Here is a 27548-nt window from a genome sequence, read left to right as displayed (position 1 = left end):
AGATTACAGTTATGTGTGTCTTACTAAACTCTCCTTCATTTGTTTAGTCTGCAGTGTAGCTAGGAGGGATGAGAAAAGCAATCTGTTATGTTTATTATGTATTTACAAAGCACGTGTTCCAGGATTGAAAATAAATCATAGACAGCAAGTTGAATAGAGATTTTACTACAAATTAAGATAAAATCACAAAAAATACAATTGAAGTTGAACAGCTATGTGCAATTACAGACAAGGAAATGTGTTATTAAAATAAATTGCGTGTCTTAGACTAAACAGATTTGCTGAGCAACAGCAACAGTTTAATCATCTCCATCCATTATGCAGAATCCACAGCACGCTTCAACTGTTTGAACACCACGAGGTAACAGTAGTGAATCTCTTTCCCCCACACACAACGGGGCAGCCTTCCACATGAAGTAGTTAAGCTCATGTTACTACCTGTACCAAGAAACTGCGACAAGTTACTTTTTATCAAAGTAATAAGTGACTGTAACTCTTTACATTTTTTTTAAAAGGGACTTCCCGCATACAGAGAGTAACCTGGGTGCTTCACAGCTCCCAGTCAGTCCTGCCACCATGCCTGGCTGGAGTGAGCACACAGCTGGGGAGACTAGGAAGGAACAAGAGAGCCTCCAGAAGAAGAGAATTTAAACGCAAATATTTTTTTATTATTGGTGATAGCAATAGTCATTGTCATTGTCATAGTAATAGTACCATTCCAAGGTAGTGGCTCAGTGAGTCTGTGTTCCTGGGAACACGGTGTAAAGACCATACTGACCCTGCAGACAATACTGTTTGTAAATGTAGCAACCAGTTGTTCAGGCAGAATACATGATTCTAAATTTTGAATAGTTTCTTTAAGGAAAATATTGTTGATTTGAAAACTAGCCAATGTGAAAACTCAAAAATTATTTTTTGGTATTTTAGACGTGTCTGCTACAATAATCCATCCATCTGTTTTCAAACTACTTTTCCAATTTTGAGTCACAAAGGAGCCGGAGCCTATCCCAGGAACAGTGGGCGCAAGGGAGGGCACCAGTCCATCTCAGGGCAGACAGACACACACACACTCACACCTTGGGCCAGTTAACCTCCCGCTGTGTCTTTGGAGTGAGGGAAGAAACCAGAGCACCCAGAGGAAGCCCAACAGAACACAGGAAGAACATGCAGACTCCACACAGACAGCGTCCCTGTTTGGACTAGAACCCAGGGCCCCAGTGCTGTGAGGCCATACTGCTGACAACTGCTCCACTGTACCAACAGCTCCAATGACAATAATATTAACTACTGTTCCATAGTCTTTAGAGTCTCATTTATGGGAAAAGCAGACTTATTTTTTCACTGCTGCGTTCTTCATTTGAGGTAAATGTTCTGTGGAGCACTGGTGTTGTGCTTGATGAAAGGGCTGTTCAGAGTGCTACATATAATGACCCTCAAGGCTATGTGGAATCATAGGGAGCTATCCCACACTGTGACTTGCACTAGGCTGGGGCTGGCAATTCAGCAAAGGTTGCCATGGCAGTATCCATGGCAACATCCTACACCATTCTCTGAGAGTTGAAGGTAACACCCACTCCCATTGTTCAGTTTCTGTAATGCATATTCATACCCACAGCAAAGCTATTGCAAAAATGTTCTTTTATCTACCAATTTACGCATCTATCCGTCCATCTTGACATCCATCAATTCTTACACCAATACCGAGCGCAATCACAGCTCACTTCTCTGAGCAACCCATTTTCAGTAAAACGCGCTGTAGGATCAAGACATCTCGGGAAATATGGAGCTAAATGACACACTTACATGTATTCACACAATGTTGTTATTGGAGATTCGCAGGTCTTTGCTCAACATTTTAATTCTAAGACCAGTCATTTTGTACTGCAGAAAAGAATAAAGGTTTTACTGTAACAAAATAATCCATCTATTGACTCCTAACCTTGATGATTTCTCCTGCTTTACAAGGTGCAGTATTGATGCATGTCCCCTCTCCCCTGTTCTTTCTGCTCCCCTGCTGATCTCCAGAAGCGTGTGGGTCTTCAGGCACAGCCCAGTGATGCTTCGTTGGTGCAAAGCCAGAAAGACAGGAAGCAGCAACGTGGGAGGCCTGAAAGAGGCTTGCGCAGGGCTGTGCTGGCCAGCGTTCAGAGAGACATCATGTGGTGAACTGGACCTTACTCAGTGAGGTAGACTGTGACTTGTTGTCAGAGCACATATTTACAACAACAAAATCACTAGTCTTCCACACCGGCCAAGATCAGGAAGTCAGACAGCTCAGAATCCTCACAAGCGCACGGGAACTTGCGAATGTTCCCGTGTGTGTATAACGCGAGCTGCCACCTAGAGTTTCATTCTCTTTTTTTATACATCAGTCCCCCTCTCTCCACGCGAAGCTCTCCATGGTGCCCTGTTGCAAAGGGGTCTGTAACTGGATGAAGGCTTATTGATCGATTGGCTGGGTGAGAACAGGTTCTGAGTGTTCCAAGCAGAATGCATTGGATTTTAAGAAATGAAACATAAAGGTTGCAAATGAGAAAAGGGCATTCTGTCCATGACATCTGTTTAAATGTTAGTAGCTTATTAGCTGTAAAAGCTCATGTGAAGCCTTTTCTTGAAGGGTTCTTAAAAAATAAGCTTCCATAGCTCTGTTGCATACTTGGTTACAAACATCTACAACTCTTCACACTCAAGGGTTTGAATGCACAGGGCCGTTGTGGTGGGCTCTGGGCTGGTCTCGGAGCCACGGGTGCAGTGTGCTGGTGCTGGAAGACTCTCTGATTGGAGCCTGTCTGCTCCTTGAGCTCCTGGCTGGGCCTGGAGACTGAGGCAGGACAGCCCCAGCAGGACAATGGCGGGGTGTTCAGTTCGTCACTCCCAGAACTGACTCAGCTCAGTGAAGCTGTCCAAAGCACATCTATTTAATATAATGAATCTATGAACAACTTTTCAAATTTGTGCACTTTTCAAATTTGTGATATTAAAAGGAAGGGCTGCTTAGTCACCAGGAGCTGGTTTCATTATTTTTAGGGTCAGGATGCAGAAAGAACACAGTACTAAACTGTATGAAGGCTGGAAATTAAAAATGATTAGACCTGATTTTAACACACATTAGTAATTTTAGGAATTGTGAGGCTTCATGTCAATATTACAATGTAGCAATAGTGCAATATTACTAAAGTTTTGTACTTCAACAAAAAGGACACATAATTGGAGAAGTCTGTAATAACGGTGTCCTGAAAGCTATGGCCAATTCAATTGTATTTTAAACATGTATTAACAAGCTGAATCTTCTTCAAGATCTCTTCCACATTGGATACATGTCTGCAAAAAATAATGTAATATGTGTTTGTTCAAAGCCTCTGGATTCCACATCACCTTCCTAGGGCTCACCTGGAATTATTATTATTATTTTTTCTTTATATTGAAAAGATTAATATAAGTCAGTTTGCTGGAAAGTCTTTAGGCATTCTGAATGACATCCTAAAGGATTTATGATGGAGTTTAACTCAGAGACACACTTTTATGACCAAAAGAGATTGTAGGTTTGATGCTCTACTACATTATCAAGTGTCATGTTGCACTTGTAAATTTCAAAAGCTGTCTTAGGCTGGGATGTGGGTAGGATAAGATAACAAAGGCCCATAAATCAACAGGACTATACATATTTTTTTCTCTTTCCAGGCCATGGTCTTGACGTGAAACAGTTAATTACATAAAGAGTAAAGTACCTATAAAATAATACATTAACACACTTAGCTCAGTTGTGAGTATAAATGTCATAGTGTATTTAGAAGCATATTGCATTATAACATGCAGGCTACTTCCCTCTATCCTAGTCAGTAATAAAGAGAAACAGTATAATGGAAATATTAAATAAAACATTAAATGAGTTCATTTGAGTACCTCAGTAAATAATAATAATAATAATATTTTTTTACTCTTTACCAGAGATCAGATGCATCTAATTTTGTGAGACATTCCTAGTTTATTCAGAATGCAGAAACAAATCCAATCAATAAACATTGTTTGCTCGGTTGCTCACCAAATCAGACTCCACTGCAGATTCAGCCATTGTCTTCATTTTCATATGCAGGTGTCTTCATTTAGCAGGGATTTTACAAGGACACATCCGTTGTCTGTATCAATTGACACAAAAAGTAGATGGAAGCATGTGGAGCTGGAGGGCCGTGAAAGCAATCAATGTGTGCTCTACCATATTAAAAAGAATCTTAAAAGTCTGCCTGTAAAAATCCTGTTTCAGGAGGAGTTAATGTAGTAATACCTGGAGCCCAAGTGCCCTTTCCACTAGCTGATCTGCAAACATATTTCTTTTTCCAAAACCCATCCGCTTTCAATTTTGAAGGCTATCACCTGTGTCCCTGCTTGTCTGACTGCTCTCAGGCCTATAAAATTGGAAGATACAGTTGATTTAATAGCTGGGATTTCACTTTAATAAAACAGCTTAACAGAGAGATGTGCTTATAAAACAGATATGCCTCTTGCTTTCCAGAAGAAGAAGACAAAGAGGCCGGCTGGCAGAGGAAATGTACTGTAGATTTCAGCAGCCTTCTGCATGACTAGTTCAGACCCTGCAATGTGTAAACCACACGTTGAGACTGGAGCAACAGGTCTCCCCCCCTTCCTGTCCTTCATCACTGTTTTCTTGTATTCGGCAGATGTGAGCCAAGCAAATGATGAAAGTTGCCAGCTGTACTGGAGTTCTTTGGATTATCCATAGTTTGAGTAAGGCATCTTGTGATTTCTCTTTCATATACAGCGGCACCACAGCTCTCCTGAAGACACATCAACAGACACGTAACAGGTCTGCTGCTGAAAGACAACACTCCTTTTCCTATACACTTTTTTTACCCAAACCACATTCTGTACGAATGTTATCATTTGCACTTTTCCCTTGTTTTAACCCTTACACGTCTGACCTCTCATTTAGCATTAATGCATCGTAGACACTTTACTGTAGTTATTGTGCTCTGCTTTCATGGCTGCCAGCAAGGTATCTACAGAAGGCCATGTTGACTCTTTGTAATTAGCTGATCAGTTTCAAGTGCTCAAGCAGAACTTCTGTCAGGACTGGTTTCAAGACAACAATGTTTGAACAATGTTTGAAGGGTTCCGCCTTCTGGTTAAAAAAAAACAAGTACTTCTAAAGAAGCCCACTCAACATAATAAAAAACACATGCACATTCCTTATAGAGGTCCAAGATGGTGCTCAAAGCTACAAAATAGTGTTGGGTTAAAAGGGATCAATGGATTGATTCATTTTTTATGGATTCACTCCAAAGACAAGAAAATTACAACAGAATAGTTCATCACAATCTTCCCACCTTCCAAGGTCTCTGAATTGAGCAGAAGCTGCAAGATGAATTGAAAGGAACGCGGATTGTTAATCGCAATTAAATGCATCTCTCCAGCATTTCCCTCAGCGCTGAGAGACAGCTGTAAAGTCAGAGGTCTAGTGCCGAGTCAGGGAATGCGCACAGTCCCACAGGGACTTCACTCCACACCAGGCGTTCCTCACACGGACGCAAACAAACAACCACGCCTCCACTTAGAAGAGTAATCCTGATTCCAAGAATGTGTGAGGCCGGGAATCGCCTAACAGCCAGGACCTGCTCTCGGGGAAGCTGCCCTGGCGTGAAGGATCAGTCATGCCCGACTCTCCTGCCTTCCCTCTGTAGGCCGGTGCAGCACAGCCAGGGAGACCTTGCGGAGGAAAGCTACACGAGGCCCTGTCCCTCAACAGACTCCTCAGGCAAGAACGAGAGCTCGAACCCACAGCCTGCAACAGCTGATTGCCTGTTTGAAAGGTTACAGGCTCATGTGGGGCGGAGCGGTTGCTCTGTGGCTCAGGATCTGCGCCTGTGGATGGAGGGTTGCCAGTTTGAAGGCTGTCATCCCGCGGAATCCTATCCTAGGGGCCCCAGAGCAAGCCCCTTAACCCCAGCTGTTCCAGGGGCGCTGTACAATGGCTGACCCTGCGCTCTGACCCCCTGCTTCTCTCCCTGTCTGTGTGTCTCGTGGAGAGCAAGCCGGGGTCTGCGAAAAGACAAATTCCTAATGTAAGAAATTGTATTTGGCCAATAAAGTGATCTTATCTTATCTTTTATTTTTGGCTTTGTTTCATTTTCTAACTTCTTAAGTGTTCCAAATAGTTCTCTTTTCGATGTGAGAAAAGCAGTCAGAGCCTCACAAGCACTTTGTGTGATGGAGGTGGACACTGTTCTGTACAAAACGTCCAAAGAGCAAGACTCTCCGCTGCCTGTTCTAACGGCTACCTGTTTCCTGCTGGGGCTTGTAGCTGAATCAATTCTGAATCTCTGCTAAAAAAAGAGCACAACTCCACCAAGCCCTTTAAAACACAAAACTCTGCACACACCATCTCTTTCCTGTTCCTCATGGACTTTTTTATTTTTAAAAAAGTACTGAAGCTTTCTTGGCTTTCCAGGGCTGTCACCTTCAAAGTGAGAGCTCTTGAGAAATCTCCCTGTGCTCAATACTTAGGGCGGGTTCACACTTGGCAGTTCTTCCTGGCAATACTTGCCTGCGCTAATTGCTAGCAATTAATTACCAGCATTTTCCCCTCTCCAATCCCAGTTATAAATTCATTGCTGGCAGTATTGCTGTAGCAACTTCATGGCAGTTTTAGATTTCTGAACTGGGAAAAGAAGTGGGTTTGAAGTTTTTTTTTTAGCTTACTGATTCAACTGAAAACAGATGAGAACCTTAAATGATGGATCCAGAACACGCTATACATATTAAATATCAAGTTTCTTTGACTGTCACAATAATGTTTAAAGTTGTAACAGCCACAAGACATTGCACAAGACACTTTGTTCTCCATCTATGTCTAGCAGTAACAGCTAAGCATACACCTGTGACACAGAGTACACTGGTACATTCTTCTCCCTTTAAATAATGATAGATTATTTCCAGTACCTGTTTTCGTTATTGTGACCTCTTGTTTATGGGAAAGACACTTTAGCTGGGATACCTTCCCTAGTCTGCTGTTCTTCTTTATGTTTTGGGAAATTGTGGGTAAACTGCTCACTTCATTGTACGCAGTAATGCTTCGAAGCACAAGACTTCGTGAGACTACGTGACAGATGAGCCCAAAGTTATATACTCATGTGAGATCTTGTTTGTTTTCTGTTCCCACCAGTTAGTAACATTTAGAGAGGTTGTTAAGGTTGGGCTCCAAATTTGTCATCTATTAGCTTGTATTCATCAGTACAATTCAAACTATTTGAAAACAAAGTTTACACAGTATATTTAAAAACAGATAGGCTGAATGGTTATAATGTAACCTCATCGTTTCTTTCTATAATTCTTGAAAAATTCTGGAGGCCACAGTATAGTTGTACTGTGTTTCCACAGTTGTATTTCCATTTTAATTTTATTTTTCTTCAGAATAACAAAGACATTTCTGCTCTTCAATGCTTCTCTCTACTTCCACACCACAGACATACATTCTGCTCTCAGAGAACATTTTTGTCCTTTTTCTTGTTAAAACACCTTATACTCGTTTTGATGTCTGATTTACTTAAACTGAATGTTTGAATGTACAAATATAGAAATAAATATCATGGTTACAGAAATAATGATGTTTTAAGTACTGTGGATAACCAGCTGGAGTCTGTGTAGAGTGTACAAAAGTAAAGCGCATCTGTACCTGCAGAAAAAGATTTTGAAAAAGACAAGATGTCAATTTTTATTTAATTTCTATTACTCTGTTATTAAAAAAACAACACTTTCTTCAATTCATCAAATCCATTTCCATAATCCATAATTTTTGGTTCTGAAAAAATATCTTGCAAACATCCTAATTTCATTATGCAGTATCTGCCAAAGTAAAAAGTTAATAGGGCAGTGTGTCCTTTAAGATATTCTTTTAAAAAGAAAAGAAACATTCAGGATGAATCTGCTTCTAGCAGCCTGGACCTCATACATGTACACAGAAATGCCTTTAAATATCCAATCAGCCTTACCCCTACCCCTCGCCAAGGCACCATTGACAAGTGCTCTCAGGTGGTGTGTCTGTCCCTAGTTCAAGTTACAGGGCCCATTTATTTTGTATAAGGCCCTGCTTGGGTTAGCACACACAAAAGGGAAGCAACAATTGGGTGGCATTGTGCTATAGACAGCATTGTGAAGGGAGTGACAGCACAATTCTTTGCTATGAAGCGAAGGGTCATTAGTAACTTGCTCTTCACTGCCACTGACTCATACAAGGGTAATGTATTACTTTAGAAGTCAGGCTGTGAAGGATAAATTAGCCTGGATCAAATATGTTTTTTCCTATTAAAAATATATTACCTATAATGGGGTACTCTGCTCAGATGAATACCATGGACAATTTTAAAATGGCAGAGCCTGTCGCTGCATGCATTTATATATTTACTTAAGATTCCAGAAAAAGAAAAAAGGGCTTGAATGAGACAGGTCCTTTTACCTCCGGACTCCTGGTAAAAATATTAGGCACAGCATTGAATAGTAATACATTATTAAACCAAGTTAAATTATGCTCTCCAGCTAGGGTGAATGCCTTTCATTCTATACAATTAGAGAGACTAAACCCAGGATGCAGAGCAGTGTTATATAGCAGAGAAGAGCAGAATTCAATTCTGTCCTTGTTCAGTTTGGATTAACAAGGGAACTCAATTAGTGTCAGAACCATTCACCTAAGGATGATTATGGATTGAAAAAGTATCTTAGCTTTTAACAGCAAGTGAAGAAGCTAATAGAAGGATGCATCTTTATGATTTAACATAAATTGATAAAAAAGACCCCTTAATGTCTACAAAAACAAAACACTTAAATCTGAATATGAACAGTGATGAGAGGGGTCATTCCACCATCCAAATTCTCTTTTCTTTTTCAAAAAACGACTTTCAACTTAAGAGGCTCCAGCTGCAAAGTTAGAAATCTTACGAAATGATCCACATTGAAGCTCTTTTTATAAATTATGGTGAAATTGTATTAGTCAGGCATACTGAGAACCACAGTTCCAGACTGTGATGATACAAGGGACTGGTCAGGGTTACGTTAGGTTACGTAAGATTTGATACGACTAAACTCTTGTCCGTCATTGAAGCACAACAGTTAAGGTGGTTTTGACTTAATTCTGGACTGGCAGTTTATTCTGTTCCACGATACTTACTGTATGAGCAGTTACTCTAATCTTTACTTGTTCCTCCATTCAGTGACTCGGTTATGTTGGGTGTTTTTAAGTTTAGGCTTTAAACCTACTTTTTCAAAAGGGCTTTTTTATCTTCTGCATCTACTTTATTTTGTTGGCTTTCTAATACAAAATAAAATAAAATAATTGTGTATTACAAAGTGTATAATTTTGTAATGTACTTTTCTTGAACCATAAAGTGATTTGAGATTATTGCCTTTTGCTTTTAAAAAGTCTTGTATAAAATTCATTAAGATTATTTTTGCTGTTGCTGGACGCTTCAGGGGTATTTATGTTTTATGACATAACAAGAAATGGGTTTGTGGATTTCCCATGCTGAGATGTTTAAGAGTTTTCTATACCACACATTTCTAATTATCAATAAACTCTCCCTCTTTCTCGGTGGTATTGCAGGTAATCCTGCTCACTAAGTCACACTATTACACAAGGCAATCTGGGTGTGTTAGCAATAATGGCTTGACATACTGTACTTGCTACTGTAGCAATGCCAAGTGCATATCAATCTGGATGAACCAAAGAATAGGTGTAAATTGCTTTTCATTTTAAGAAACATTTAATAAAAAAATTTTTATTACTCTTTAATTGGAAAGTGACAGTTTATTTCCCTTTATGCCCTTGAAATTTGACGTCACCAATTGCTAATCCACTCAATTTGCTTTCAGGAAACCTGCCCCAGCACAGGGGGTGAGAACTGTTCCCGCCCTCCATCAGCATGGCCACTTGTCAAGCCAGTCGCCATTTGACATGCTGCGATCAATACTGTATGATACAAGGACTGCGGCTCACCCCACCTGAATGGCATCGCTTGGACCATTAAAGCTATCCAAGTCAATTAATGACACTGCCTGTGCTGAGAGCTACATCTGGACTGTAGGACCCAACCCCTGCTCCAAATGAGCTGTGCTGGTGGAACTAGTTGAAAATCCTAAAGCTGGAAATAAGCTTGAGATTTAATCACAAGTGAAATAAGCTGTTAGATCTTTTATACTGTGGTTAATTCTCAGCACAGCCCAAGTAGGAAAGAACAACACTATCCCTTTTAACATTAACCTTTGAGTAAGTCAGCATTAGAAAGTGCAAATAATTCTCACAACCCCACTGGTGTGTGAAGCACAGTTTCTGCAACACTCTGAAAGTGTAAATAAGCTGATAAAGAAAAATGCTCACTTGAAGGGGTCCCCTGTTAGACCACTAGATTAATAGTACAAAACATAAAAAAACACTTCACAATTCAATTCTACATATATATGGACAAAAACTGCAGAGAGATGCCCAGAAACTAGTGTGACTGTGGAAAAGGGAATGAAAATCTTGCTCACTTTGTCACATCAGTAAACACAAGGAATTAGTAACTGCCAAACAACACAAGACGTCATGGATGACTAGAACAAGCAACCCAGCCTGGACTTTTGCAGTGATCTTACATGTTTATGTCTTGTGTGTCGCTATTCACGTGTAAATTTATCCTCGACAATGCTGCAGGAATTCTATTATGAACTGGTAAAGAAGCAGGAGCACACTTTTTCCAGTTGACCTCTGGTGATTTGTTCTGTGATGTGGGATAAATACTGGTGACAGTGTGAATAATTGAGCAGCACCTCACCTGGGAGAAGTGGAATATTAGGGCACGCTTTGCCTCCAAAAAGAGTGGGTCTTTCCCTCTTCCTGCTGTGCCGCCTCTTTACAGAGCCCTACACAAAGGACTTTAGCATTCACAAATATTTAGAAGAATTGAAGTGACCGCCCCACCTCATGCTTTTAATGAGACCAAATCCCAATTCTGTCAAAAATACATGTGAACATTTGCATAATCATTATTTCCCTTTATAGACCCTCCCCAGGACTACAGAGAAGGAGGAGATGCAGCTGTATCTGTCTCCAGTGCTAAACCCCAGTCCCTAGTTTTCACTGTGACACTGGACAGAGGTACAGAGAGATGCAGCTGGAGAAAAATATGTGCTCCTCTATTTTCCTGTTCCCCATTCAACCTTAAGTAAATAATACCAGTAATTCTCATTTTTATTTGAAAACATTTTTTTAACATGATTTAATAGAATTATTAGTAAATTTTAAACCATATAATCTTTGGAACCAAGCAGTTTATATGTCCCTGTTTCTTTAATAAACGTTTGTACAGACATTTCTGTAACTTAGCACTTTACTGTTTGAGAATGTCAATTGGATTTAAATCTAAAAACCTGTTTTGTTTTATTCATTGCTTGGTAAGGGTATTGCACAGCCACCACTGAAAAAATAATAATAAAAAAATCCCTTTCTATCTGTAGAAAAGGCATGGATTAGCTAAACAATGTTGCCTGTATAAAAATGACCATTTACAGACACAGGTCACTCCATTAATATTTTCTTGCAACATAGGGATCAGTTTATAACTGATATTTATTGCCAACAATTTCCCATGGCAAAAAGTGCTACTAGGCAAATCCTTTGTAACGCAGTGAACAGGATTGCTTGTAATATTGCCTAGAGAGCTGGAGAGTCTTGGTAAATACATCTAAAAACTGTAACTCTGATTCAGAGTTTTCATCTCTTTGCTGAGCTGAATCGCTGTGGGCAAAGTGGGAACAATAGAGCACCTACTATTTTTTTATTGAGTTTCTATCACATTGACATGTATAGATTTGAAAGATACATGTAAGCAGTTAATAGTGTTTTAGCAGCTTTTGAAAGTAAATATTAAATGAACAAGTGCCAGGTATCAACTGGCAGTTTTACAGAAAAAGCCAGAAGCCTCAGGTTTGGAAAGAAACCCAGTATGCAGAATCCAGACTCTGTCAGCCATCACCACCATCACTGTGTGCCTTACCACACCCATGAGCCTAAAACTCCTCCAGTCTTACATTGATTGCACATACGGAAATGATTCTTGATCCTCAGATTTCAAAGCTTGCTTCTGAACACCGTCCCTACCGATTTCACCAATTTACAACACAAAATCCTACAGTTATTTTTCATCTGGTAAAATTTTGACAGTACTGAGTTACCAAGCAGAAAAAGAGTCATGAAAAAGAAATCCCCTGGAACAAAGCAATCAGGTCTTAAACTCACATGCCTGTTTACACAACGGGAATCAGATGAGGATACGTGTAGCTTTTATTCAATAGTTTGTACTGAGATTAGTCCTGGCATAAAGGCAACTAACTGCTTTATCCTCCTAACTAGATTTTTTCTCATTGAATGAGCCTGTCCTTTGAGGAAGGTGGCCCGTATACCTTAAACGCCTGTTCATTCACCCTTCAATTCATTATTTTTGTCTCTCCTCTGGCTCCAACCAGAGCTGATTAAGACTGTGACTTACAGAAACAGAAGTAACTGCTCACATCCTCTCTCTCCTTGAACAAGATAAGGGGTTGCTAGTTAGGCCTGGCCCTTCATTGATTTTGCATTAAAGCCTTGACAGAAGGCTGAGAGGAACCAACAGGGGGGTTCAGGCTGGGTGGAGTGAACTCAGGCACTCACAGCTAATGCCCTGTCCTCCTGGTTCATTTGTTAGATCACAGTCTACTGGCTCTGCATGAGGAGCACACGGTGTGGGGCATATACTCAATTACTCGGGCATTGTGATTGACTTCAATTAGTTCGAGAAGAATGCTTAAATAAAAAAATATTATCAGACAGTTGGAAATGGCTAGTGCAGCGTTAACGACACACACAGATGTGCACCTCACAGCGGTGCAGCTGTTTAATAACACTCAAACTGGTTACTAAGCTACATCTGACAGTAAATTAAAATATCTTTCCAGCTTGACCTCTCATGTCTGAAGGTCAGATGCTGAGATGACATCTCCACAAGGAGCACACATTCATTCTTATATATATATATTGAGAAGTGATCTAATTTCTACCTTAAGATTGCTCATAAAAATGGATGCATTTACTATAGAATCTACTTATGAATTATTGCACATTCAAGATGTCTGAGACCCAGAAAGAATAACTCTGTCAAATAGGGTTTTGGATCATTATCTTCTTTGAGTGTGAAATTATTCCTAATCAGCATCAGCTCAAACAGCAGAGGATGGACTGAAACGCTCTATTCTTAAAGCTGATTTATAATTTAATTTATTTTGTGAGAAAGTGTCCAAAAGTCAAGCTTCCAGAATGATCCTGGCGTATTCTGATCTGGGCCTTTGTGTTTTTACCCCTTTGCTGTTTTAAATTAATTGCAGCGTATAACATATTAAAGTATTCAATAAACTGAGCTGATTATTCATTTGGTCTACACTAACAATGGTTTGATTTCATAATGTCAATCAAAACTACAGAAGCAACTGGGTGTTGTAATAAAATGTCACACACAAACACAGAGGCACACACACAACACATACAAAGCATTTGTCTGTCAGTCAACAAAGCAGTCATATTTTCAATAATTAGAGCTGGTGAAAATGTGTGATTTGCACTAATTGCCTTGACTGGGGCTGCAGTGTAGCTACACTTAATTACCTAAGTGTGCTCTCTCCTGGGAGCCCTGTGGGGAATTGACTTTCATTTTATCACAGCAGAAATTGGAGGGATGTGGGGGTGGAAAATTGGCCTGCGCCCCTCCCTGTGTCTCTCTTCACGCCTGTCAAAGTGACAAAAATCCTTTCTGAAGCACGGTAAGTGTTCCTCTCCATCTCAGCCTGGTACACTACACCACACGCCATGTGCTTCTGAGAGCTGGCTCTGGCTCAGGCACAGTGCCGAAAGCAAAACTTTCAAGAGCACCCTAGTGAACGTGAGCCTTGGGGAGCTCTCCGTCTCTGGTAGAGGGAATTTCCCCAGTTTTCTCCATTGTCCCAGCACAAAAAATCCCCTTAAAAATTCTCATCTTGAATATCAGGAAAAGGACTAAAATGCTTGTACCTAAATGCAAATGCACACAAATGTGTGTGCATTGTTTACACATATTCTTGCTGTTCCCCTTTTAGAATGATTTTGATATTATACTGCAAATAATTTTACATTTTAGGAATGCATGCTTCCCCTCTCCTATCACATTTAGTATAATCTAATTCACTCTGACAGGCATTTCAGTAAATTCAATACACCGCAACAGCAGGATATTTAGACTGTACACGTTTTCTGTCCATTACTGAGCCAGATCGAACCAAACACATCTGAATCAATAGAAAACAGATTAAAGGGCTGCAGTGTTTCCTAACATCCATAGTCATGGATCTTCATCTGGTGTTACCTCTACGCAGAAAAACCCACAACATTTTCACATAAGAAAGAACAGGGTGGGTTGGACTAGTGGTGTTATAACAAATAAATCTCCTCGCCAGAGAAGGGAATCATGGGATTTAGTGAATGCAATTCTTTATACTCATGGCTACGTTTTTCATTTCTTCATAATTCCCATATACAGGAACCAACCAGCTGCGGAGAGCTCCTGTGAAAATGTGTTGAGACTCCCTGTGTAAGGCTCTCTGTGGGCGTTCAGCAGCTGGAGGGGTACAGTGCCCTGGTCTGTAGCCGCTGGAGGCTGCACAGTGGGAGGAAGACGGTGAGGGATCTCGGACTTGATGTCCACAGAGCTGGAAGATCTAATGACTCGGCCCCTCACTGGGCAGACCTCTGATGGTCCCCCCACCCCTGCGCTGGATTGGTGACGCTACAGTCTGTGCAGCCCATCTGACACTTTCCTTTCCTGTGAAGCTGCTGCATGCAGCAGTGGACTAGAGGAGCAGTGCGGTGGGGGACAGTCCCTGGTTACTGCTCCTGTTACTGTAGTCTTCCCTTTGAGCCTCGTCCCTGTCTGAAGTTATCAGGGTAACAACAAGGAAGGTGGTTTAATGGTGAGGTAGATTCTTGTACATGGTTTGAAGCTTTTTTGCATGATACTCACAGACTGTGTCATCACTATAAATGCCAAAAGAATACACAAAAGCCTGGAAACGATGGAGTCAGTCTTGTTAATTTGCCTGCTACTATTTCAGTCAATGGCTTCCTGAAGCATCCTGCAGAGGCAGTTAGTTGATCTAGACACCCATGACTGCGAAAGAAATGCCCCCTATTTCCAGCTGATTCCTTGTTCTATAGCTGGGCTCTTGGTTTGATTTGCAATTGTAATTGTTCTGGGGGTTTCCACTCTTGCTCTCCTGCCCTGCCAGTTCATCCTTCACTGCCTGGGCGCGAACCCGAGTCTCTGGCGTCACGCAACAGGGAACTCACCAGCTAAGCCAAAGGAGAACTCCCTCAGCCCAGGAGGCTGAGATCCCTGTTATATGCAGGGGTATATACGTTACACAATCTCCTCTGCTCAAGACTACAGAGACAGCTGCAGTCACTCAAAATGCACACAACACTTGTTGTGATGAGCCTCCCCACTGAAAAGTGCTCTATTTCCAACACTGGAGTTAAATATACTTACGACAGCTCAGTCAGGACGCCTGCTGCTCCCAGGAGGAGGACCTCTGGCGTCGGAGAAATCTTTGGAGATGCTACATCACAGTCCGAACAGAGCCTGAAGTGTACAAGTGGACACTATTACATGACAAATAACACACAGAGTCCCAAACAGCCTGTTCAAGCGAAAAAGAATCATGTACATGTTGCTTGCGTAACAGCATGCAAGAAGTATAAATAACATAAGCGAGTCAGTGCTAATTCTATTAAAAATCCATTAGCATTATGTGTACAGAAAAATGTGCACCTGTAGCTGTTTATTCCTTGACTGTGTATTTCTCAAAAATCTATTAAAACGGAAGCGAATGAAGCCTTAAGAGCTCACAGGCAGCTGGCTTGTTTGCTGCTCTTCTAGGCTGCTGGTTAAGCTGTGTCAATTGAAAGGTGTGTTTGCTACTAGAACATCTACCTTCAGCTGAATCCATTAGGCCTAAACAGCTTCTGGCAGTTGCAGCTCAGCTCCTTAGCAACAAGTGCTGCTAAAAAAAAAGAAAATAAAAAAAACAGATGACGAGGCACCACTTTCCCTGACCTTTCAGTCTCCCGCTCCTCCTCCCCCATTCTGCCCCCCCCATCTGCAAACAACAAAACTCAATTCAATTTTATTCAAGTTAATTCCATTTTACGATCTCTCAGATCCTCACGCGCGTGCAGGGAAACAGACAGGGATGGCGGCACCCCTGGGACGGATGCTCAGTCGCTCTCCAAGAGAGGCAGAGGCAATATTAATCCACAGGAGAGCACTGATGCTTCGACCTAAAAAGTGAAATAAAAAGTCACCTTTTCCCTCCTAGTTTCTTTCCACTTTCTAACCCTCTAGCTTTCAAACCCTGCAGAAAGGGATTCAGGCAATTGCACCACGATATTCACAGTGACATCAAGAAAGAAAAGAAAGGAAAGCAAAGTTTTATTTACAGTCTGCAATTTGCTGTTCATCTGCTATGTAAACCAGCCTGTTGAGCTGGTGGTTGAAAGGAGCCTCTCTTGCTGCTGGCTTGAATAGACTTTGATTCAAAAACATATTAGGACTTCAGCAAAATTCCTTCAAGTCTCATTCACTTCAAAGCCAGAGCTTGGCATGGTTTGAGCCTCCATAAACCCTCCTCATACTGAGTACAAATCAGAGTAGACCATGTAACCTGACAGGTGCAAAAGCTGCATTCCAGTCCAATACCATGAAGGTCAATGCACAAATAACAAGACTGGATTCACAGTAAAAGGGAAAGGAATATCAAAAAACAACAACCCGGAAAAATATCATCGTTTGTACCACCACATGCCAGAATCTAGCCCCCTTTAACAGTCTGAGTCTTTGTTTCAGAGTAAAACTGGGCTGGTACCTGCATATTTTAGCTAGCAAGAAGATCATCCCTCAAAACCATCTTTTCCTCTAAGTACTCCCCACCATGCGCACACACTTGAAGCTCTCAAGAAACCACAAGCTTCAACAAATGAACACGCATGTGCAAAGCTCTCAGAAACACACACCCACACACACTGGCTGTGCCATCTGTAACTGCAGCTTAGAAGGAAAACACAAAAAAAAATCACTGGTACAAAACTGAGCTACTATTACGACATAAAACCTGCCATTTCCTTCTGGGACTAATTGCCTTGCATGAAGGGATAGGGTTACTTTACTGACTTATACTGTATTTTTTTTACTCAAGGCCTTACTCCGCTGTGTGGATACCTGACTCCTTCATATGCTGTCTTAAACTTTTAGTGCTAGAGGCACACCAATTAAATTACTGCCAGCTTCATATGTTTTGACAAAAACATATTCTAAGCCCGTGATACCAGGCATCTTGGAATATTATGTGTTGGTTTTAGCAGTTTTCCATACTCACAAATCAATTTTCTCGAAATCTACAGATACACTACAGATTTCTTTAAATTGCACCCGGTAATTTTGCATGCTTACATAATCGTGTTCAGAAGATACCACATTAACTCAACATCGTTCAGTAATTGCTCTGACCTGATGGAGCTCAGCCTTTTCATATTCCCTAAATCCAGACCTATTCTCGTTGGTTCCCAGTTTGATTTAAAACAAGTGAGTGGCATGAGTACTGATCACACAGAACTGAATAACATAGCCTAACTGCAAATACACTGGGCTCACATACCCTAAACATGTCACCTGATGCTGGAGTTCTCAACCTAAGATAAAACAACTTAATTAACAATTCAGCTTCACTTACTATACTTGGTTGGTGATACGTGTTCTTCCATTCTCTTTGCAATGTACCAGCCTCTCTGGCTACTCATCACCTTCCTTGCTTGGTCTCCCACTGTGAGAAATGTGAGCTTATATCTCGTCTAGGAGTGCATTTAGCGTTTGCAGCCCCATCCAAGTGATAGAAATACAAGGATATAAGAAAAGGCGGAATCTACCTGTTTTTTAGCACTGCAACACACAGACCACTTGAGAGGCCGCCAGGCTGCTGCTAGGGCCTGGTGCCCTGGGTGGGCAAGGCCCTGCTCGGAAGGGAGGTGCCGGGGATGCGGTCGAAGGCGGATATTTTTCATTGCGGTACAAACTGCTTTGGAGATGAATGTACAGGTATAGCTGCCGGTGTCTTTGTTTTCTCCAGACCTCGCTGTGGAAACGTCTGTTGGCTGGTGGCCTTTGCCTGACCGGGGCGCAGCGGGGGTCCGTGGGCCACTGGTGCAGAGAGCCTCTCCCCGCCGCCCGGATAAAAGCAGAGATCAAACGCGGCAGCTGAATCCCTATTGCTCTACAGGGAAAGGGCCCTAGCAACTCGGTCCCTGGCCCTGGTGTGGGCTGCCACACAACCTTCAAACATTCCTTCCAAATGCTTCCTTTTCACACAGGCGCTGTCACATGTTTGATGTTCCTTTAAATGCCCTGCAGTGGTACACTGCTTTCAAAAGGCCTGCTTCTTGTTCAAAAGCAGACATGCCTTTTCAAGGTCAGGCTGGGAGAGAAAGCTGCCTGGCACGCTCCTTGCCTCAGCAGCGCACACACTCTCATACTGAGAGCAACAGCTCAGACCTTTCTTTGTGCAGAAGGCGAATCTACTTCAGGTTTGCGAGCTAAAGACTCTTAAAGTTGTACGAGAGAAACAGGCAAGCTACAGTATGTGTTTAATGTTGTTTTAATTACTATGTCCATCTATCGCCAGTTTACTCAAAATTTGGTGACAATCTTAAAGTACCAAGCACCTGGCACTGGCTTATATAAGAGTCTGCAGCCCAGAAAACCTTGAACAGGGCTTGTTGTTATGCAATCAAAATCTTATTTTTTACCATCTCTTTGTATATAGTCTGCTGAAATCAAATTGCAGGACTGGAAGAAAGATGGCAGACTGTTCCCTTTCTGTCGTGCCCAGGTTAGCATGCCCATCTGAAATGGATTCACAGATGTTAAAGAACTGCTACTGGTCAAATATCACATGAGGGGATAGGTGTAGCCACATTCTGCTATCTCTAATATACAGGGAGCAATTGGAATTGTAAAACAATGCTGCTGTGTTTGAGAATAAACAGACAATGTTTGTTATTAAAATAGATCTTAGTGTTCCAAATGATTAGTTCATCTGAATAATGGCTAGACTGCCTTGTTAATGACCCAGCATTTAATAACACTGAACTTGGCACACTTGCGTGCCAAATACAGACTTTTTTTTAGATAGAAACTAAAGGAAAGTCAACATTTCTTATTTGCAGCACAAGCTTCTATGACATAAGCCAAGGTAGGTCCCAAACTCAAGCCAAACTATATTTAATGCATCAGTTTAATGCATGCACACATTTCCTTGTTTGAACACCTGCTCCAAATGACTTACTGCAGGATCCGGAAAACACATGTACTTCCTAATCTGCAAAAACAAATTTCTGGGAACATTTTCTGCTAGAAATGTTATCATAAAGGGACAGCCTGTCATCTTTAATTTGAAATCAACCTGCTTTGTCTCTTTAATGGCTTGACAGTGTTCAAGAGTGCTTGTGTGAGTGACTGGATAAGGGAACCATGTCTCTTTGCACACTGGGAGCACACATCACCATGACACATCATCTGATTGGTAAGAATTATTTCAATTGTATTAAATTATTTTAAAGTCTATAATTAAAAACTAATTTCAGACTAATTTCACTGTGCTTCATGTTGGTTGCTATGTTTCTATGAGTTCAAACACGGAATAAATGTTCAGGATTCTATCTACATTCAAACTCCTACTGTCCTCCAATAAACTTAATTATGAAGAAAAACTGAATTTTCATACATTGCCGTATCGAATAAATGAAAACAAATGTCAAGCCAGTCAGGAGTCATGGTCTTGATCTTAATATTTCCCATCAGCAAATATTGTTTCGGGATAATTGAGAGCGTTTTGTGGCTGCTTACGCTATCTCCCCTGACACTGCTTTAATCAAACTTCGTCACTTATCTTCTACCTATTAATAGACACTGCCATTAACATGAAACCAGCTCAGAAAGAGCTGAAGTAAGGATTCTCTCATGCCAAGTAATATGGTGCTCACAATCTGTGTAATGTTTCTCACAATCTGGCGCTGAAGCAGAGACATCCTGTGAAACACGATCATCTTTCAAAAAAGCATTTCACTGACATGCAGGAGGATTTTAGTTAAGCAGGTGCATTCCTGTTTTGATTACAAATCCGAACAGGTCGGTTTTCTAAAATATCCGTAATATTCATTCCAGGTATTCTCCTGTGAAGATATACTGTTTTCTATAATATCATCGTAGTTTGTTTTCTGAAGTGCTCGGATGCATACAGTACGTACTGTACGTGCGTGCACAACAAAACAATCATATTAGGTCATTTCAATAAATTAGGGACATACAGTAGTTATATTTTTTTTAAAAAAAGCATTGTGGGTTTTAACTCCTTGACACAATTGAGCCACTAACGCAAATTACAGTTCCTGTGAGAACAGAGAACACCACAGTCTGTCGATTAGGGAGTTCGCGATCTGATCCTCTGGAGAGGTGAGAGTTGTATTTGCACCTCAAATCGGCCGCTGCGGTACTTTCATTTAGATTAAATGGGACGAATTATTAGGTAATATGGACATTGCTGACGGTGGCAAAAGGTGTTAAGGGTTGTGTTTATTTGTAAGATTTTTCAAAATATGGCAACGTTTTCCCTAAATTCTAATCTTTAACTCTTCCCTTCTTCCGCCAGCCCCAATTTCATTTTAGCGGCGCGTCCTGCCTTCCTGTAACCAGTTTGAAGTTTGGATCAATATGTAACATGCTGACAAAAATGAACAGTATAAATTCAATTTAGGTAAGGTGCACAGAGTTTATTACTGCTTGAAGGTGTTTAGGAGTTTTATACATAGCTTTTCTTAAAATCGTCTTGAAATTCGTGCACATTGAACAGGTTCGAAACCAGCATTAGCAAAACAGATCACCTTCAACTCCCTCCGAACAGGAACGTAACAGGAACAGTAAGATCGCCACAGCAGGAAAACCTTTTATTTCCATTCCCTTTTCTGCACAGTCCTAGCTTGTCGGGTCTATGTCAGCACTCAAAAATCTTTATCTGAAACTTTTAGAAAACCACTTTCCCGATTTTCCACGGAAAATTTAGGGCTGGTTTCACCGACGAAGGTTTGCGTACAGTATTCCTGCACTCGTTCCCATGAAATAACGTTATATAGCCCAAGACTATTGCTCACCCAGAAAACACTAGGAAAAGCATATAATCGTGCTGCTGAGCACGGAATTCACAAAAAATATAGTTTAGGCGTTTCGATGCTTGAAAAGATAAATCTAAGAACGCATAAATGAACCACAAATTAAAAATGGGATTACGTCATATTAAAAAGAACAAAATAAAACGACACAACTAGCGCTTAGACAGAACAAATGTGGTACAATCTACAAACAGTGGGCTACAGTGTATTAAATTAACATAAATTTATGTTATAATTAGAGAGCTTGTAGTAGATTTTAATTCAAATCCCTTTTTGTTTCTGTTTGAACGAAATTATACATACACAAGTACATATGAATGTAGAAGAGGTGTTTCAGAAGGTGAAGGAACATATTGATATTCGCGATCATCTCTCTCGTTAATACAGTCGAGCGCAGCCTATAGTTTCTGTCTGGGGCTCACAGGGGGTCTGCGGTGCTCTTCAAAACGTTGGCCTTTAGAGATCCTAGTGAAAGGAAATTGCAAATGACATCCTGCAGGTGATACACGCCCCTTTTTGAATCAGTATGTACCAAAATAATTGATTTGTGTCCCGTTTCTTATGGAGAACCCGACAGACAGTGGATCCTTACCGTAAAATGTCACATTGTATATTTTAGCTTGACAGTGCACACGATATAACACTGGAAATAGCTCGGATCCCGTAGAAATGTCTTATAGCACATTTTTCTCAGCAGCAATTTTCATGACACAGTGAACGTTCTCGTGTAACAAAGATCTCTGAATTAGTTGATTTACTGTCGCTTCAAAACTCGGGGCAAGGTGTATTGTGCAAAGCAAGAATCTGGTGACTGTTTCACCCTCACGTGCAGGGCACGCAATGACATATGATCGAGTAATGAGGCTCCACAGCCGAAACGTTGTGTTTCTTTTCTTTTCTTTTCAACATAGAATAAACCTTTACTTGTTCCCTTGTCTCCTATACAGCAGCTGGGCCATAGCATGCCTTCGCTTAGGCCACGAAGTATGAAACGGCTTTAGCACTTAAATCTTAGGAATTCAGAAAAAAAACACTCGTTTGCTGTAGTCATCCACACATTATCACAGTAACCCGAAGCCGAAGCCACAGTGTTCAAGGCAGAGCTACGCCCTAGACTGGACGCAGGACATGCACACAATTTTGAGGCGAACAATGAACTCAGTCTGCACCTCTGGAAGGTGGAAGGAAAAAAAAATCCAAACCCACGCGAGAGCGTGGAAACCTCACACAGAAAGTGCACTATTGCAGAGGCAAACCCAGCAACCGTGGCCGTGAGGCTCACCTCCAGAACAGGCAGGTGTTACAGCCGCCGCGTTTCAGTGTCATGTCGAATCTAGTGGACCTCCATCCCTGCCAAACTTTCCACGAGTACTTTTCAAGATTATTTTGCTAAAAACCACAAGTAAAAAAAAAAACCCCGACATTTTATTTTCAAGCGGCCACTTCGACCACCATACGAAAACGCAAGAAGTACTGTACGCGAGTGACTTAAAAAAAATAAAACACCCACGGAGCCCCCGATTCTGGCTGTCCGATTTCAGGGCTGTGGGAGGAGGGCGTGTGGTGTGCGGGGGCCAGTGCCATTTTAAGACAGCGTAGGTGGGGTATCCAGGTGCAAATGAACCATTTATTCGTTTGAATCCCCCCGGGAGCGGATTACGCGGCAGCGGTCAAGTGTTACCAGTAAACTGGGGGTCGCGTCCTGCGGCCGTCACGGGAGCTGTCCACAGCGGCGGTGCTGATCATTGACTCGAAAGCTGCTTCTTACGAAATCTCTGGAAGATAATCGGACAGGTCTTGCCCAAGATCTCAGAGACTGGCAATTCGAAAAGGGCGATTCTCTGGACCTGGTTACTGTAAGAAGAGTGATAACATGATTACATTCGTGTGTTCTGCGTCGTATCTTAGATGTATGTTAAACAGCACCTCCCGCAGATGAACCTTGTGAAATTAAAATATTGTATGTGGAAGACGTTGCCTCGTAGCTAGTAACTTTTAATTATGTGTTGTCGTTACTGTAGATGTTGTTACGAACAAGAAAATATTCGCAAAGTGTGAAATTCAATGATGTATCAGCTCCCGTCCTTATTAAGAATAACCGTTCAGAGGTACCACATGAGAGTAGTATCCCAACTCCATTGGAACATTCATAAATCTAATTCAATGTCAAAAGTGTTCTGAAGGGAAAAAAATCGATACTTTGTATCCAACTCATTATGTAGATGTAGATGTAATAATAAATAAATCATAAATGACCATGAGGTCTCTAAAGAAAAAGAATACGGCCCTGGGAGGTGTCTAATTAACTCATTACCCCTCGGACCGGGGCGGCGCGACACATCGGTCTTTTCTATACAGCAGCGGCTGAAGGACAGCGGTGGGGGTACAGAGGAGTTCGTCTAATTGCAGAAAGAGCGGAAAGTTGAAAAACGATAACAGGGCACGTTGCGCTCACCCCCAGTTGGTAATCGATTCGCGGAGAAATTAATTTCCTGATTTGATTGCCCAGGGCCGGGCGCCGAAATGCTCGTTTGAATTTTATTCCAAGAACCTCTGTGTCGTTATGAAATGAGTAGCCAGCAGAGCGAGGCGGGCAGCTGGGTATTGCTCGGAGCGCTGGGTTTAGGAGCCGTGCCTTGACACCGGGTGGTAACTATTCAAGCTGCCCTAAAATAGTCAAGAAAACGAACAAGATAAACCTAACCACAGTCTAAATTATTCACACCTTTAACAATGCAAGCGCTAACTGACCCAGAAAATGAAAAATCCCTCATCCGTGAAGACACACGACCCTATATAGAACCTTTGAAGGTGGCAGGAAAAGTGTTTGTGCCCATCTTCGTCATATATAAACAGGTGTGAGCCCTTGGGTTACAATATAATATTTATATTATAGAGTTAAGTCAATAGTGTTGACAAATACTATATGCCACACATCTCACGATTCAGTGTCGATAACCGTTATGGTTGTATCAGCGGGAATACACAGAACACTAGGCACACTGCATACGGGTGCTTTATGTCTCAAGACATACTAGAATACGTCCGATTGGCGCAGTATTGCATTTGTCAGGGGTAACTATAATAAAATGCTTTTCAAATCAAATTACTGTCTTTCAGCAAGCATAACCCCAGTAAAATGATGTTTCGTCGAGGGGCGCTTTTCTTATAATCAATAGTTGATCACATTGATCACAATGTCACGGAATGAATGAGATTATGTCTAATGGGAGGCGCGCAAGCAGATGGGGAGTTTCGAGGGGGTGGGGGGTTAGTTTACAAGGTCAGAAGTCGGATAAATCTTTCTCAATAGCGAAGCTAATTAAAAATAAACTTCAGAATGCAGGACATCACCTTGAATTCACCCCTCACTGACCATTGCTACACAGACAGATCTCAATGTAAGTATCCAAAATACAGTTATATCGTTAATAATACCACTGCATCAACACGAACAGTGAAAGGGACGATAGTAGTCTATAATTGCACTAATTTTCAGTAAATGGCTTGACTTCTTGGAAGCTGAATCCACACCAGATTTCAACCTGTTGCTCTGACCAGCACCCTAGCTATGCTTAACTTGCGGGACGCCCAACAGCTCTTTCGGAACTGCTGTTTCTTTTGTTATAAAGAGAACATCGATAGTGTTTTTAAGGATTTGTATTAGACACCATAGAATATCATTTAACACCATCGTTGTCCGTGCTGTTCTGTGAAACTCCAGTATGCAGTCGGTACATTCATACAGGCTGGTGACGATAAAAATAGAAAATATTAACTTACCTTCCAACACGATAAGCTCTTAATTTTGGTTTGCTGTTCGAAATGGTATTTGTTCTAAAGCCTACAAACGCCGCCACTGCTGTTCTCTTCGGGACTGTTTATGAAATGCGATGATGTCGGGTTTGTCCTGCCTGGTTTGCAAGAAGCTGATGTTAAGTTGACACATCAGTCTGCCCCCCCCCACACACACTCCCCATCCCCTGTCTCTTTCCTGGCCTCCCCCCTCACTCTCACTCCCTGTGTATAAAAAAATGCAGGAGGGTTCCGTCTCTTTCCGAAGACCTCGCCGCTGTTTGCTCCTGTGATCCCTGTCGGCCGTTCCCAGCCAGAAACCTGTGCTGGAGATGACAGCCCGTCTTTATGTCTTGCGCTGAAACAAAAGCCAAGGTTCCAATTTTAGCCAGAGCCTGCCTCTTTAAAGCCCAGATCGTCCCACAGGTGGCCTGTCAGTTTCACGGGCACCCGTGACGTCACCACGAGGAGGAAAAAGACGAAATCTCACTTTCATAACAAAAGTCCCCGGAGGAGGGGGAGGAGGATTATGGAAACAGATTGCAAATGTCAACGCGCGCTAAGCAAGACAGAGCTCAGATGCTCCGGCAAAGAAAGAAAACCATCCACCTAACCCGGGAGAGCAACACTACAATTAGCTTCAGGGGTTAAAAGATAGCATTGTGTGATATTTTTTTCTCTCTTTTCTTATAAACAGCTGAATTTACTCAGCTGGTAATGTATACATTGTCTACAAGCGTGGATTTCAAGTGCATTTGCTGTTTTTGCAATTACAATTCTACTACGATACACATTCAAAAGTAGGGGAAAATATGGGCGAGTCTGTCTCATCACATTAATTTCACGCCCAATTGTATTCTGTTAGCAGTCTCGTATAAAACAAGGAATGAAGCACAAGTTGCTGTGGTTCGGCACCCACAGGCTGTAGTTCTTGCAGTGGGTCCCAATTCTCCCCCAGCAGCTGGAACATTATAGAGTTCTGTGACCTGGCTCAAGATGAAAGGTTAATGGTTTGCTCAAGGCTGATGCCACACCTGTTGTTTGTATCTTAATGGGGAAAAGAACCTTAACTTGCCATTCATGACCACTGGCTTCTGGGGATGGATTCCCATTGATATTTTCCCAGGAAAGCAACCACAAGGAGTGAGAACATACACATTAGATCCCCTGCACCACATTAGCATTGCCAGATGAAGACAAAAGGTTACTCACCACACATGACAAACATTCATGCTGCTGTTTGCAATGCAGCAATATTGTATTCATTTGGTAATCAAACTCTTTGGAGGGCATATTCTTATTAGCAGAGGATGACTTACATCAAAACATCCAACAGGGTTGTGTTATTTAAAATAAACTTTCAGAGGATCTCCTTTTAAAGTGACTGATTTCATCAACAAATAAAGCTCTAGCAAGCAGGTAGCTGAGCTCAGCTGTAAGGATCCAAAGAGCACCATTGCCTCCTGCCTTAGTGATGCTGCTGATACTCTCTCGAGTTCCCACTCTGAAGCAAACCTTCAGTGCACTGTTGCTTGGATTTTGTCCATGATGGCAAATTTATGTTAGACGGCAGGAAGGGTCTAGTCAGACCATACTTAAAATACTCTGCACAGGCACACAGGAAAAGAATGCTTTCTTTCAATGGCCAATCTGTGCACATTTTGCAGCTGGTTTGAATTTGATTTAGGTTTAAAGAAAAGAAAACACACAATATTGCTAATTTAATATGTCAGGGCTACTGAAGCCACCTTTTCTAAGCGATTCTTGTGATCTTCTTGAATAGGTCGGGAACAGCCAGCAGCCCCCCCATGTGGTGGGGGATGGGGGTCTGGTCAAACCAGGATTTATTTGTTTCAGTGTATTAATTTACTGTAGCTGGGGGTTGGAAGCTGCTCACACAGCCCTTAATCCACAGCTCTGCCAGTCATGTTCAGATGGATGAGGCATCCCTTCCCACCTCACCCCTGCAGCTGGATTCACCCTGCACTGGAAAAGTGCCATTGAAAGTGAGATTCCTAGAACACTGTTAAAATGTCCCAGGAGATGGCATAGTCTCATTTTATCTCTAATTTAGTTTCTTAAAGAGGAAAGGGTGAGACCCTTGTAGGTGTCTGGCTTGGCTCGTGGTATCTGCCGACGGATTGGATATTTGTAAGGAATGCAGGCTACCATACTGCCCCGCTCCAGAAGACGGGAAGGAAGGACTCAGATTCTGTGAAGATATCAGTCTCAATCGTTCTTTCAGAAAGTATTGTATTGTGCTTTTATTACTGAATGAGGTTAATGTAAAGAGAATGTTCAGTAGGATTTCTGTAGTAGATGTACAGTATATTTTTGAAATCACATTTCCTGGATAGGTGTGAGAACGTGTAAAACTATATTATAATTTAGCTGAAGCACTTATCCTGTTACTTACATTGAGAATATGAAATGACTA

General features: G+C 41.6%; 1 long non-coding RNA gene across 1 annotated transcript; it reads right to left on the bottom strand.

Moving 5' to 3' along the window:
• Positions 1-144: 144 nt before the first annotated feature.
• LOC138239243 (uncharacterized) lies at positions 145-25554 on the bottom strand. The gene is made up of 5 exons (XR_011189726.1): positions 25100-25554; positions 16035-16104; positions 15591-15683; positions 4043-4136; positions 145-630 (listed from the first exon to the last, which is right to left on the bottom strand). It is a non-coding gene; the product is annotated as an uncharacterized lncRNA (long non-coding RNA).
• Positions 25555-27548: the final 1994 nt, after the last annotated feature.

The sequence above is a fragment of the Lepisosteus oculatus genome, chromosome 5, assembly GCF_040954835.1.
Source record: "Lepisosteus oculatus isolate fLepOcu1 chromosome 5, fLepOcu1.hap2, whole genome shotgun sequence".
Lineage (NCBI taxonomy): Eukaryota > Metazoa > Chordata > Actinopteri > Semionotiformes > Lepisosteidae > Lepisosteus > Lepisosteus oculatus.
The sequence above is the reverse complement of the archived record's forward strand: the minus strand, read 5'-3'. Positions and strand labels throughout refer to the sequence as shown.